This window comes from Hyaena hyaena, unplaced genomic scaffold (assembly GCF_003009895.1).
Source record: "Hyaena hyaena isolate Hyena2069 unplaced genomic scaffold, ASM300989v1 scaffold_519, whole genome shotgun sequence".
NCBI classification, from domain to species: domain Eukaryota; kingdom Metazoa; phylum Chordata; class Mammalia; order Carnivora; family Hyaenidae; genus Hyaena; species Hyaena hyaena.
In genome coordinates, this window is record NW_024081154.1 from 572991 (window position 1) to 588398 (window position 15408).

The 15408-nt window shown below is 42.6% G+C and overlaps 1 protein-coding gene across 15 annotated transcripts in view; it reads right to left on the reverse strand.

The window, feature by feature from the left end:
• Positions 1 to 15408, reverse strand: part of PARD3 (par-3 family cell polarity regulator) — a 673368-nt gene that overhangs the window by 498759 nt on the left and 159201 nt on the right. The window lies entirely within an intron of this gene.

The following is a 15408-nucleotide window of genomic DNA, read 5'->3' on the forward strand; positions in this document are numbered from 1 at the left end:
AATAAATAGATACATACACACAGCGGGGGGGGAAGGCAAGTATAATTTTTGAAAATTTTCTAATACATTGTTCGAGTGCCTTTTTACTTCTGTATAATCTCAATGGTGAACAGATCCCTGTGCCCAATGGAGGCTTCAGGGAAGATAGCTCAAGACAGCAGGGTAGAGGTCTAAGAGGGGACCCTGGGTTCCTGGCCAAATAACTGGGCAGCACTCTCATGCCCAGGAGTCTGGAGTCAGAAACTTCAGCTTTCAGATTCTGAATGAAAGGTTATTACAGTATATCTGGGGCACCCAGCTGGCTCAGCTGGTGAAGCATGCAATTTTGGGGTCATGGGCCTGAGCCCCACGTTAGGTGTTGAGATTACTTAAAAAAACTAAGAGAAAATAAAGTTATTGCTGTATACCTTCATCCCCAATTCCAAATTCAATTGCATTTGCCTCTCTCATTCCAGCTCGAGCTCTGAGGCCTGCCCCTTTCTCATTAGAAAGGTAATTGGTAACACATATAGGCAACTGGAAGCTAGAAAACATTAAAAGGGAATGATGTTAGCAAATGAAACTCTTCCCCTATCAGAAACAGGACCGGGAGAGCACTGAAAAGAGGAAGTGGCATGGAAGAACCACAGGAATACGTCCAAAGCCGCTTTTCTTGTGACCAAGAAAATAGGGGGGTTGTAAGAAATTATCCTCTAATTACTAAGGAGCTGTGAGCAGATGAAGTCAAACTATATTTGCTGATGCAGAAACATATCCAAGATATACTGGCAGAATAGTATGTATAGCAGGAAACCATTTGTGTGTGTGGGTGTGTTTAAAATGCTCATATATGTGCAGAAAATTTTTGGAAGAAAAAAAAAAAGATACTGTGTTTTCCCTCCAGGGGAAGAAAAGGGTGTGGTATTCAGGGCATTTTTATTTATCTTTCCACTTTACACATTTCTCTACTTTCTTTTCCCATGAGTATGTACTACTTTTCTGATTTAAAAAAAAAAACAAAAAAAAACTTGGGCTTTAAAGGAACAGAAGGATTTGAGAGTGGGGCAGGTGCAAGGTTTTTAAGAACTGTTCCATTTAATAAGAAGAAACAAAAACATGGCTAAAAGTCTCTTCACATGCACAATAAGTAACTGAAAACAAAACATTTCCAAATGAAACATGGAGACACCGTCATTGTTTGCAGAGACCCTAAAGTTGGTGCTTTCAAATACATCATGGATTGAATGAAAGCCACAAAAATACCATTCCAGAATTGGGAGCCTTTTCAATTCGTTGGGTGATTTCTAGTTAAGATTGAAGCCGTAGGGCTGGGAACAAAAGCCATCAAAAAGCAAGGAGGTGACATCCTGAATATGAATGAGGTGCGGGCAGAGCTAAGATGGCATCCTGAACAGCAGCAGCGGTAGCACCCTGGAACACAAAGGTGCTTCAATGTCTACCGCCCAGCTTGAGGAATGGGTTCCTCCACTGGGCGCCCAAATCGTAACTCCTAATTGGAGCTCCAGAGCACGCTCAGAAGCTTCCACAATGTCCCTATTTAAAACAGTGCTCAGACTGAAGAGGGAGAAGGGAGGCCCGCAGAAGGGAAGGGATTTGCTCCAGCCTGAGTGTCACAGACGAGGTAAAGGATTCTCCCCACTGTGCTTGCTCTCAACCATATTGCTTATACTCTGTGTTAGATACACAATGTGAAAAGCATGGAATTTCAAGTTGTGACAGCCAGAAAGTATCAGTCTATTTTTGTTGAGATCAGCTCTGGGCTACCTTTCTCGGCAAGAGGCGTGGGCAGGGCTGTTGAGACCAGGGACCCTAGGGCCACTTGAGTCCTGACTCCTCCTCTGCCAACATGAGGAAGTTTCTTAACCTGTCTGTCTGGCCTGAGTGACCTCAGGGTGAACTGAGGACAACAGCTATAAGGAGCCTCAACTCAAGAGAGTTGTCAAAGGTCTAAGTGAGACACTAAAGCACTTAGAATGTAACCTAGGTCGGAGTCAAAACTCAAAAGTACGATACCTATCATGTGAACACATCAGTTGAGTCTGCTGACCTGCTGATTCCTTGAGGTCAACTAGCATGAAACAGAAAACACTCTTTTAATTCTTACTCTTTTCTATTAACTCAATCTTAAGGGACGATATAAAAAAAGATACAAACAAGTGAGCACCTACTGGTACGTACCACTACTATGCTGCACTTTCACAAATCAACATAACCATCTTCACATGAGCCCCGTGGATGGCTCTTCTAATGACCAGCAGATAAAACTTGGAAGGTTCTGGAACTACGCAGTGTCACAGTGGTGACGGCACGTAACAGACTGGACTCTCAAGCCCAGGTCTGGTGGGTACAGACCCTGTACACAACCCACCAGACCACATTCCAACAGTGGGTGTTAGGTTCAAATGAGGAGAAGAATCACTTTTCTCAATTTACTGTTCTTAAAACACACTCACATTTTGGCTCTTTTCCTCTCCCTCCCTGTCTCCCTGTCTCTCATTCTCTCTCCGATGGTTGTTCCTATTCGCCTGAAGGATAAACTTGCACCTTGGCATGTGCAGAAGGCCTTCATCGGTTGAAGCCAAAGCAGCAATGAGCCCAAAGTCCCAGGATATCAGCACACAACCTCTCCCGTCCTCACCAGCATCTCCACATTTTTTTTACTCTATTTTGCCCTCATCTCCACCTCACCTTAGTTGTCCCAGTCCACGCTGGCCTGCACACCCTGACACACAAGTGCACACCCTGACACATGAGTGCCACCTTGTCCACCAGGGCCTGCAGCCAGCACCTCCTTTCTTGCTGACCCTCTACGGGGGTACCCCTCCTGTGTCACTTACACACCACTGGCTCCTTGCCTGACCTCACCATCCAGCTAGGGAGAAGCTCTGAGAGCAGAAGACCAGTAACTGAGATGTTGCTGCCAGGCAGAAGGGAAACGAAAACCTAAACAGGACCTCAAGTAATCTAACCAAGAGTCAGACTAATAGTGAGGCTGAAGATAATATGCCAGTTCCCATCAAGCCTGATGCTGTCAACCAGTTAGGACAATAAATTAGTTACTTTCAAAATAGGCTACGTCTCTGCGTTAATTTGCCTGCATGCTGGAGTGGAGGATTAGCACATAAAGAAAAGGTGCAGTGGGGGGCTGGTGCAAAGGTCCTGCTTGCTGTGATTGGGGGAGGGGGGGGTGGGGCTGGAAGATCAGTTTGGGAAAAGTATGTTAAACTAAGGAGGGTGGAGAAATTCTACACTTGCTCACAGTACACAAATCTATCAGAAAATGTTTGTCAAGCCTTATCACATTCAAATCCCTAACAGAGGCAATAAAAATTTTAAAAAGGGCATGAAGCCTAAAAGAAAGGAACCTAAAATCAAGATGGCAGTCTAAGACACACAAGTAACGCAAATGATATAAAGACAAATTAATACTATTAATTATACTCCTTCACAAGAATGTAATAGTTAAATGCTCCGATTTTGCATCTGCTTTGTTTGCAGGAATCAATAAGTAAAATTAACGTGTTAACAAAGACTCAATCAGGTACTATGAGCACAGTTTCTTGCAAGATGGATACAGTAATCCATATGCTTTTATTTGCAAGTATTTTTCATTCTTTTCAAAACAAAGATGAAGCCAGAGAGCAAGCTTCCTCCCAACTAACTCTTCTTATTTTATGCCTCAAAACTATTCAGGGAATTTTTTAAAAGCTTGCTATCAAAGGCCTGACACTGAATTTGCAAGTTCTACAATGAGACATCCATTAACATTATAGTTCACCCCCATCCACAAGTGTTAGTCTCATACAAGTGATAGAGTGTAGCAGGCCTTGCCGTGGAGACCAATCACCAGGACTCCAGAATTTCCCGGATCGTGTATTTGAATTCACTACAATGCTTTGTCACTGGGGGTTTCTGTGTTCAGTAATAATGTGCTTTGTTCTCACAAGTGCCCCTCGCACCTGCCAACTGAAAAGAAAGCCACGGAGACTTTTGCTGAACAGCGTGCAGTCGTGCTGCCCCCTAGTGGATGCTGCTGGCACCGTATTTCTAAAGAAGGACCGAGAAAGCTGGTAGAAAACAGCAACAGCAAATAGAGAAAAAGCCTGACCCAACTGAGTACGTGGAGAAAAGAAAAATGGATACAAAAGAAAGATAAAAGAAAAACACATAGTGATCTCTCCTAATAATTCAATGGTATTTTATGGGCATCAAATAATCTAGTTTGCAGGCAAGAAATGTACTCAAACTCAAAAATGTATAGATATTCCTTTGAAATTTTACATACTGAAAAACTTATACAAAAGTGTGTCTGTACCTATACATATACATACAAACACAACACACACACACATACATTTACTGCACCCTGCCAATCATATACTGAAGAAAAGAGGGACAATTCGATGTCCACAAATATAATGGCTGCATTAGTCCTGAGGACAAAGAATACAGAAAGATAATTCAGATGCTGTGAGAGGAAGGGAAGATGGAGAGTAGACTTAACTAGGCTGTATGATTCTCCATTTCAAGGGTAATCATTTGCCAGGATTCAGAGCAGGAAAAAAATACTTAAAATGTAAGAACAATTATAATCAACAGGAAGTCATGAAGCTGCCAGTAAAAAACAGCCAGGCTTTCTTTTTTGCTATGTATTAAAATCACACCAAAAATTAAATTTGTCTCAATTCTTAATAAGATTTCCTCGATAAAACTCAAAACAAATGGGGGGAGGGGCAGAGTGGTAATCAAGGCACATTTTAGTAATTGTCCCCCTTTTATTAATCTATGCTAAATAACTAACTGTAAAATAGGCAGTACATCTAGGTAGCAGGAAACTGTTATATCTTCTGAGATACCTTAAAAATGCTATTATGACACCTATAATAATTTTCATGACAACATTCTAAAATAAAATCTAACTATTTTCATACGCACTCAGACCTATTTCCTCTGGGAAGCGCACCGGGTTCAGCTGCCAGCAAGAACATTCAATCACAAACTGGCAGTGCCCTCTGCTGGAAACTCCGTGAATCACACTCTAAAGACAAAAGTCTTGGCTTTCATTTCTGGGTTATTTTGAAATAAAAATACCACACAACAGCTCAACTATTTAATCTTAGAATAGTCAAAGCACTTTAAACACTTATACTTTCAGAGGATTGCTTTGATTCAGAAATCAGTTATAAATTGAGTTCAATCATCTACAAACATTTTGGTCTCTGTTAGTATTTATGATTTACAGTTTGCCCTCTAGGGAAAATTAAATTAAATTCTTTCACAATTCCTCAAAGAGAAATATAAAATATGAAATATGCCTATGCGAGGTTATTCCAAAGAATAGTTCTTACTAGGGCTAAAGTCCTCATGTCATTAGCATAATATTTAAAATTTTCTCCAGTTTCAAATGCACTGTAATGTATGAAACAAGGTATGATTAGGCATGAAGGTGGACAGGTAAAAATGACACAAAAGCCCTTCTTGAAAAAGAGTGCATGGGAAAATACAGTATATATTATGACCACTGCTCCTTTTAATACACATGGGGAAATGCAAGAAAAACAGAGAACACATGCTTTTAAAAAACCAGGACTGAAGCAGGCCCTGCAGGAGCCTTCCCACTGGCGTGGTGGAGGGGAAGCAGAGTCGGAGGCAGACCTCCACTCCGCCACGGAGTAAAAAAGGTTCTGATGAGAATCCACGTTAAGTACGGGGCCTAGTGCATCTGCTCAATAAACACTAGATTTCGTATGAACACACACACACACACACACACACACACACACAGAAGACAGACATTCCCTCCCGTTCCCTGCACAAAACTGTGCAAGGTTCTATACTAAGGGCAGAAGGAAACCCAGCTCCTTGGATTAGCATTGCCTCCCTCTCATTCAGTTTAGGAAAGACCACAGAAGGCCACGTGATCAGCACTGCGGATCCCCCAGAAGCAAAGCCGCACCCTTGCACCATCTCGGTCCTGGTCCTTTGAAGGATTTCAACACCCTATGAAGCTAGAACTTAACATCACCTTTAAAAGGGCATTTCTACCTATCCAAATTTTAAATTTACACTCCTTTTGACCTAGCAATTGCACTGCCAGTCAGTATTCTCTGGGATATATTCACACATATCATAGAAAAGTGGAGGAAGGGAGGAAGAAACAGAAATTGTAATACACTGATAAACAAGGTATACTTTGGGATCATTAAAAAGAATAGAATGTGTCTAACATATACTCATCAAGAAAGAGATTCAAATGACACAGTATATTTAAAAAGGAAAACTGCATTAGACTATACATTGTAGGCTTATCTGTACATTTAAAATTTCTGGAGGAACCTGCCTAGATACCCCCCAAAAAATGTTATTCATGATTAATTTCAGAGAATAAAATATGAGTAGAGATAGTAGGGTACTTCTAGTTTCATCCTTTCATTATTCTGTGAGGTATGGCCTCCTTACCATGAGTATACTATATTTTATAATTAAATGAACTCCGATATTGAATTCTTACTTATGTTAAACACACATCTGAGGCCAATGAGGAAACCACAGAGGCCAGAGCTACAAAGCAATTCAGTCAACTGGGTCTTTCTGCAGGCACCTGCCAGCACTTGGAAAACAGGAAGAAATCCTGAAAAGCCTATCTGAGGGGTTGGTTTTGGCCTATTTGGCTTCTTCAGCAAGAAAGCATGGTCCTGCCTGGGCTAATTTCTGCAAAGGTAGAATCTAAGAGTATTTGACTTCTGAGTCACGGGGCATCTGGGCTATCCTTAGAGCATTACATCCTGGAGACCAGAGCATACCTGGAAACAGTAAAGGAAGACACCAGAGGGCTATTTACAATAGGCTCCTGCCCTGCCCCTCACTACTGCCTGTTCCCCCCACACACCCCAGGCTCCAAAGGGCCCTGGGCCTCGCAAGCTCATGGGCACATGGCCATGAGTAGCCAGGCAAACCTGGACACAGTTCTTCCCCTCTGAGTCAGCCCCTCATCTGGGAAATATGCTCACTAGTTGGTACTAGGTGCCTCATGAGAACAGCTCAGCAGGTGACTGTTGACCACAATATTCAGCAACATAACATTAACTGTATGTACATGGTGTGTCAAGAAGGGAGAAAAGCGGGGAGACCGGCCCCTGGAGTACTTCAAGGGGAAAAGAAGACGCACTGAGGTCACACACCTACCAGCTGCCACTGAGTGGACCCCTCCAAAAGCAACAGTTTCAAGCTGTCAAGCATATAATTTACTTATTTCTTTCTTGAGAGAGAGTGAGTGAGCAGGGGAGAGACAGAGTGAGGAGAGAGAGGGAGATATATTAAGCAGGCTCCACTCTCAGTATGGAGCCTGATGCAGAGCTCAATCTCCCATCCCTGAGATCATGATCTTAGCCGAGACCAAGCGAGACACCCAGGCTCAGTTACATATACGTGCCCTGTCAAGCATGTGTGCATGTCTGTGTGTGTCTGTGTGTATACATATACATGCAGGGCTATGAAAAAGATTAAATGATAACGTTTACATGAGACCCATACAAATACAAACGTGGGAGGGGGGCAGCACCCAGCCCCTGCGCCGAGGGCCCTTCACTGTGTGCACATGGCCCCAGGCCCTCCCGCGCCCTGCAGAGACCATTATCTTTTGCGGTTTACTCTCCCTCCACCGATCTTTCCAACTACCCCATTCACCAGCAGTGATCACCACTTCTAAAAATGTTCTCTTACTTTCCCATCCCTCCCGAAAGAAATTTGTCCTGGATCCCCCTCCCTCTTCAGCCGAAGCCCTAACACAGCCCCATCCCCATGTTCACCTTCATAACCAGCCGCGCCCCTGTGATCTCGGGCTCCTCCCCTCCCACTCACCCTGAACCAGCTCCCCTCCTGGCCGGTCCCCCAGCCTGTGCATGCAGCTATCCACAGGCCTCAATCACTGCCCCCCAGAGGTGGCCCTCCTCCACCCCACCCAGACTCCCTGTGTCCCCTCCACAGCCCGGGCTCGGGCTCGTCTCTGGCCCCATCTCTCCCTCCTGCTGGCCTTAACCCTGGAGGCCCCAAGGCTCAGCCCCAACTCTCTTACCGTCACACTCCCCACACTCTCCAAAGAAAAGTCACCTGCTCCTGGGTCACAGCCGTGTTCTTTCTCCAGGCCAGATCTCTATGAGCCCCAAGTCAGATTACCCGCACAATATTGCAATCTCAATGCCACACGCCAGACCCACTCGAGGTGTTCGAAATTTCCCTCATGATAACTCCCCTCCTGTCCAAGCTTGGTCCCTTTCTCTTGGTTGTGCCTGCCAGAAACCTGAGGCCAGTGACACTGACCCCCCCCTCCCCCACACTCCCACTGCCAGCTGTCACCACAGCCTACCAACCCATCTCTTAAACACACCTCGCTCAAATCTCCCCGTCCTCCCCTCTCCATTCATCTGAGCCACCTTCTTCTCTCTCCCAGATTCTGCAAGAGCCCTGAACTGGCTTCCCCATCCATAATGGAGCCAAACTGCCTTTTTAAAACACACATCAGTCACTCCCTAGTAAACCCCCTCGATACCTTCCCATACTTTTATAATTAATCCAGGAACCTTCATATGCCTAGGAAGGCCTTTGCTGAAATGTTGCCCCATGGGCGGGGGGAGAAGAGACTTATTTAGCCTATGTAAAACCGCACTCTACACCTCAGGGTCACTGGGTCCCTACCCATCTCCTCACATTGTCAGCACGGTGCCATCCTGACATACTTCATATCTATTTCTGTAACTGTCCAATGCCCACCCCTATAACATTAAGACCACAGGGACAGAACTTTGGCTTCTTTGCTGAACCTAGAATCCTGCTGAGTGGATGGATAGGCCCACCACCCTCACCACCTCCCACTGAGCCTTCTCCATTGCCTCCAGCTCTGCTGGCCTTTCCACCCCCAGCAGAAGGACAGAACCACCCCCCCACCCGCCCCTCACGTTCACACACCATCCCCTCTTCCCAGGTTTCCCTTCCTGTATCCTTCACCTGATGACTCCTCTTCATTTTCTCTGGTTAAAAGTAACCATTTCAAGGATGGCTTCCCTGATAATCTACCCAGGATGAAGCAAAGAATGCCTTTACCTGCCCTAATAGCATGACTTCAGCTCTATAATGGCGAGATTCAGTTGTGCAATGGTCACAGTGTGTCCTTTGCACCGGTGTTTGTCTAACTGCATATGTAGATGTTAACAGCTCAAAGCAATTGGTCAAGAAAAAGAAATAAAAGACATCCAAATTGGAAAAGAAAAAAGTGTCTCTTTCTGAAGATAAAATTTTATATACAGGAAACCCTAAAGAATCCACCAAAAAAAAACAAACAAAAACCCAATAAACGAATTCAGTAAAGTTGCAGAATACAAAATCAACATACAAAAACCAGTTGTGTTTCTGTACACAAAAAACAAACTATCCGGAAAAAAATAAAGATAACAAGCTCATTTACAATAGCATAAAAAATAAAATAAAAAATTAAACTAAGTTAAAATAAAATAAAATACTTAGGAATAAATTTAACTAAAGAGGTGAAAGATCTGTACACTAAAAACTATAAAATGCTGATGAAAGAAACTGAAGACAACAAAATAAGTTGTAAGATAGCCCATCCTCATGGATCAAAAGAATCAATATTCTTTAAAGCCCATGCTACAAAACCTCATCTATAGAATTCAATGTAATCCCTACCAAAATTCCAATGATGTTTTTTCACAGAAACAGAGAAAAAACATCCTAAACTTCATGTGGAACTCCCCCCACACACACAGAATAGTCAAACCATCTTGAGAAAGAATAAAGCTGGAGGCATCACACATTCTGATTTCAAACTATACTACAAAGCAATAGTAATCAGTATGATACCAGCATAAAAACAGATACACAGAACAATGGAATAAAACTGAAAGCCCAGAAATAAACCCTCATGTACACAGTCAACTAGTATTTGACAAGTGGGCCGAGAATACTGAATGGTAAAAGAATATGGTTCTTCAATATTCACCATTCAATAAATGGTGCTGGGAAAATTGGATATTCATATGCAAAAGAATGAAACTTGACCCTTATCTTACACCATTCACAAAAATTAACCTGCAATAGACTTAAGACTTAAATGTAAGGCCTGAAACTAGAAAACTCCTAGAAGTAAACATAAGGGAAAAGCTCTTTGATACTGTTCTTGGCAATGATTTTTTGGATATACTACTACAAGCACAAGCACAAAAATACGATATCAACAAGTGCGACTACATCAAACTAAAATTGTTCTGCACAGCTAAACATATAATCAACAAAATGAAAACACAACCTACAGAATGAGAGAAAATATTTACAAACCTATATGATAAGGAGTTAATATCATACATAAAGAATTCCTACAATGAAAACAATAATGCCTAAACAAACATTTTTCCAAGGAAGATATACAAATGGGGTCAACAGGTATATGAAAAGGTGCTCAACAACCGTAATCATCAGGAAAATACAAATCCAAACCACAGTGAGATATCACCACACACCTGTCAGTCAGAATGGCTATCATCAAAGGGACAAGAAATAACAAATGCTGGCAAGAATGTGGAGAAATGGGAACCCTTGCACCCTGTTGATGAGAATGTAAATTGGTGCAATCATTATTACGAAAAACAATATGGAGGTTCCTCAAAAAATTAAAAATAATCCAACATTTCCATTCTTGGATATCTATCCAAAGGAAATGAAACCACTATCTCAAAGAGATCACTGCAGTCCCATTGCAGCATTATTCACAATAGCCAAGACATGGAAACAACCTGAGCGTCCATTAACAAAGAGCTTTTCCCTTATGTTTACTTCTAGGAGTTTTCTAGTTTCAGGCCTTACATTTAGGTCTTAAGTCTATTGCAAGTTAATTTTTGTGAATGGTGTAAGATAAGGGTCAAGTTTCATTCTTTTGAAGATGAAAATATGGTATATATGTGCAATGGAATATTAGTCAACCATGTGAAAGGAAATCCTGCCATTTACAGAAACATAGATTACCCTTGAGAACATTATAATAAATGAAGTCAGAGAAAAATGCATGCTGTATGATCTCACCTACACATGGGAATCTAAAAAAGCAAAATTCACTGAAACAGAGAGCTGATTGGTGGCTGTCAGGGGATAGGAAATGGGGGAAATGGGTGAAGGTGGCCCAAGAGTACAAACTTCCAGTTATAAGATGAATACGTTCTGGGGAAATAATATACAGCATGAGGACTACAGTTAACACCACCATATTGAATACTTGACAGTTGGTAAGTGTGTAGATCCTAAATGTTCTCACCAGACACACATTTTAAAAAGTCATTCTATAAGGTGATGGACATATTGACTAACCTTAGTGTAATCATTACACAGTATGTAAGTATATCGAATCATCATGCTGTACACTTTAAACTCACACAATGTTATATGTCAATTATATCTCAATACAGCTGAAAAACAGAGTTCATGGGCCATCTGTACAGTGAGTGCTCAGGTAGTCCATGCACATGATAGTTCTACAGAGTCTAAATCTGTGAAAATGCCCATCACTAACTGAAATACAAATAAATAAGTGGGCAAAAAAAGCCTTCTCTCAGTGTGTTAGTTTGTGCTTTGACATTTATAAATATAGTACCCCCTAATTTCCTTAATTCAGGACTCCACATTTTGTTTCCATTTTATTTATTTTTGAGAGAGAGAGAGAGAGAGAGCAGGGGAAAGGGGCAGAGGGAGAGGGAGGAGAGGGAGAGAGAGAAAGAGAGAGAGAGAGAAAGAGAGAGAGAGAGAGAGAGAGAGAGAGAGAAAGAGTGAGTGAGTCTCAAGCAGGCTCCCCACTCACCAAAGAGTCTGACATGGGGCTTGATCCCATGACACTGGGAATATGACCTGAGCCAAAATCACGAGTCACATGTTTAACTGACTGCAGGACTCCTAGTTTTAAAAGAACATCATTTCTCATGTAAGTGTAAAACAGAATTATAAAACACAGAAAAGTGTAAGACTCCACAAAGACAAGAAACATACATGTTACGTGTGTTTCAGATTTTTGTTCTATTTACTGTCTGCATAATTTTTTTAGGCTGCAAGACACTGCAGAGCTATCCACAGCAACTGGATATTGAATTCTGTGACAAACGAAATTCAAAACCATTTTTCTGTGTCTTTTGGGGCTTCCAGAGTCAAAGACGCCAGCTGCGTAGCCTAGCGCCTACGATGTCAGCCCAGGAGAGACACGTGCCCTGGAGCTGGAAACTGATAAAACACGAGGAAAGAAGACCCAAAGGGCACAAAGTCTTTACCCAGCTCAGTGGGAGCTTTCCAAGCCTAATATTTTAAAACTGCTTCACACAAGTAGCAGCCGAGTCCCGAGGGCCTCACTGTGTGCTATGACAATTTTCTGATTGCTATGACATGAGCGCAGGACTATTCCCTGGCGCTGGTTGACACAGCCATGGGCAGCTGAAGAAGCAAGTCATCTTCAAGGGTCTAGGCATGTGGAGTGCTTCACACAACACCCGTGCCCGCGGAATCCTGGAACTCTTCCTGGCAGCTTATTTCCAGAACAAATCTATGGAGTCAGGATAAAAGATGTACCCCCTTGACAGTCTGACCCCAGTTTCTGGAGGAGAATATTACGGGGGAAACAAAACCCCCCCATGCAGCCTTTGCGAGCAGCCACAGACATCTTCCCTGACTGATGGGGATTAGACATTGTAGCGTGTGGAGCTCTGCTAGTGCAACGGCTTTCTCAGTGACAAGGAAACTGGATTTCAGTTTCTTACATCACTCATGAATTTTAAGAAATTCATTTGCTGAAGAAGTGAGGGTAAAAATACACACCGTAAATAGGCAAAATAAAATAAGTTTCCTTGCAGTACTGGGATATTCACCTAAATTTCTAAGAGCAGCATCTGCTAGGATCAGACGGGCAGGGAGTCTGGTTTAAAGAAAATGGCACTAAATCAAGAGCCAAAATCACAGGATTCTAGACTCAGTGCTGCTAACAGCAACGAGGAATTTTTTTGTAGGTGTGTGTTTTCACTAGGACATAAAGAAAGCTAGTGTCTGAAAAGTAAAAATAGTGGCCCTGGTAACAGGCCTGCCTTGGGCTCCTGGTCTGCATCCCCGGAGCTCAGACGAGCCACTGCCCAGCCCCACAGCATCCCCATGAACCCAGCACCACTCAGCTCTCTCTGCCAGCCAGCCTCCTCAGCCCTGCAAGGCACCCAGGGTGGGGCATAGCGGGACCATGATGACAGGCTGGAGGCCCCGTGTTCCCGGAGGGCCTGATGCCAAGGGGTAACAGGCTCGACACCACCTCTGGAGCTCGGGCTACAAACATTGCCCCATGGCCTCTGCCAGATGGCTTTGAAGGAAATCCAAACAGTCCCTTTATCTGTACATAGTGAGGGGGTGGGGACAGCTGGCAGACGTGGCGCTGCCTCTCTGCACTGAGCACAGCCTGAGAGCTCCAGCCCTGTAAATAATGGACCAATGAATGCATAGAAACTTTCCCAAGAAATGAAAAAGAAAAGATGGGGGAGGTTACCAACCAACAGATTTGTCAAGCCAACTACAAAAGCGTATTACTGACATCTGACATGTTCTAATTCATTCCTGTTATATTGTAAGAATATATTTTGCTATTAAGAATAAAACTGTAGGCTCAAATCTGAAATGGAAAAGAAAATCTCTTTAATTGATGAGCTTTCCAGAGGATCCCTAGGAATCCCAAACCCCGATAAAAGTATACAGTAGAGAGCAACTAAGTCATAACACCCCAAAACACAGTAATGGGGAAAAATGATTTTTCATGAAAGAATATGGTTATAATATCTAAATCTTTCTTAATTAATTACCATCAGAAACATTTCATTTTTGTTTTTTAGATTAGTACAGATGAGTGGCTATAATTAGCCAAACTTTCTCTTTTTGGGTATTCATAATTAAATCCAGGTACATGAACAACGGATTCTCCTCCTTTGCGAATACTTTAAAAAGTAATGTACTTTTTTTTTTTTTTGAAATTTTGCCCTGAAGCTTTCTCTCCTGTCCAAATAATTTCCCAACTGCATTTCAAATTAAAGTTTTCATCTCTCTCCTCTAGGGTGTTCTGCATTACAACATATTTTAATATGTTTAAATGATAGCACCATTATAAAGTGTTATTTCCCATTGAAAATGGTCGTTAATATCACTTCATACCTCAGAGAGCATAATAGTAATCTGGCAATAAAACAAAGTATGGTCATCATCCACTAATAACCTGAGAGGGAAGTCCTGCTAAGATTTCATGTCTACCACAGAATATTCTTCACACAAGCACACTCTGGCCATTGCTTGGATGAGAGGATTTCCTATGTCTCATCCCTAATTCAACAACGGCATGGTCTTTTCTAGCATTACTGTCCCCCTCTCCAAATTTCCACACACCTGTCACGGTCCTCTTTGACATCAGAGCCATATGCCTCCCACATAGGTATTCGGGTCTTTTGGAAATGCGAAAGTATTTGTTTTATTTAAGCAAAGAGCTTTATTAATTACTCATTCACCTTGTTTGCCAGCACATACTTTGAGAGAAAGGACAAGAGGCTAAGTTGCTTTAAATAAAGAAAGCTTTTTACATGTGCAACCTTGGGTTGTCTGTACCCACCTTGAATCTTTTTTCTTTTTAAGTAGGCTCCACGCCCGACATGGGACTCGAACTCACGACCCTGAGATTAAGAGCCACATTCTCTACTGAACCAACCAGCCACCCCAACCCAAATCATATTCTGAACAATCCATTACTCATTCCTTCCTGTGAATACCCTCACACTGTCCACTACTAATTGTGAGCAAAAAGCCCACGCTTGAGCTCCTAAGGGCAGGGGCTCTGTCTTCACTTAGTACCGCACCCCAGCCTCTGGCAGATCACTTTGTAAGTATGAAATAATACATTTACAGGGGTGCCTGGGTGGCTCAGTCAGTTAAGTGACAGACTCTTGATTTCGGCTCAGGTCCTGAACTCGTGGTTCGTGAGTTCCAGCCCCACGTCAGGATCTGCACACCAACAGTGCAGAGCCTGCTTGGGATTCTCTCTTACCCTCTCTCTCTGCCCCTCCCCCACTCATGTGGTATCTCTCCTTCTCTCAAAATAAAACACACACACACACACACACACACACACACAATTTACAGATGGAAGACTGAATGAATTAAGGAAAGAAGACCACTTCAAAGTTTCTGCCAAGCAAAACTTTTACAAGGTCAACAGTCCTACCCATACTATTCCACAGATTTCATGTTGTTTTGTACTCTTAAACATAAACAGTACCAGGGCAGTAAACATGGAAACTTTAAAGATGTGAGATGCTCTTCAAGCTCACAGGAATAGATCTATGCCTGACA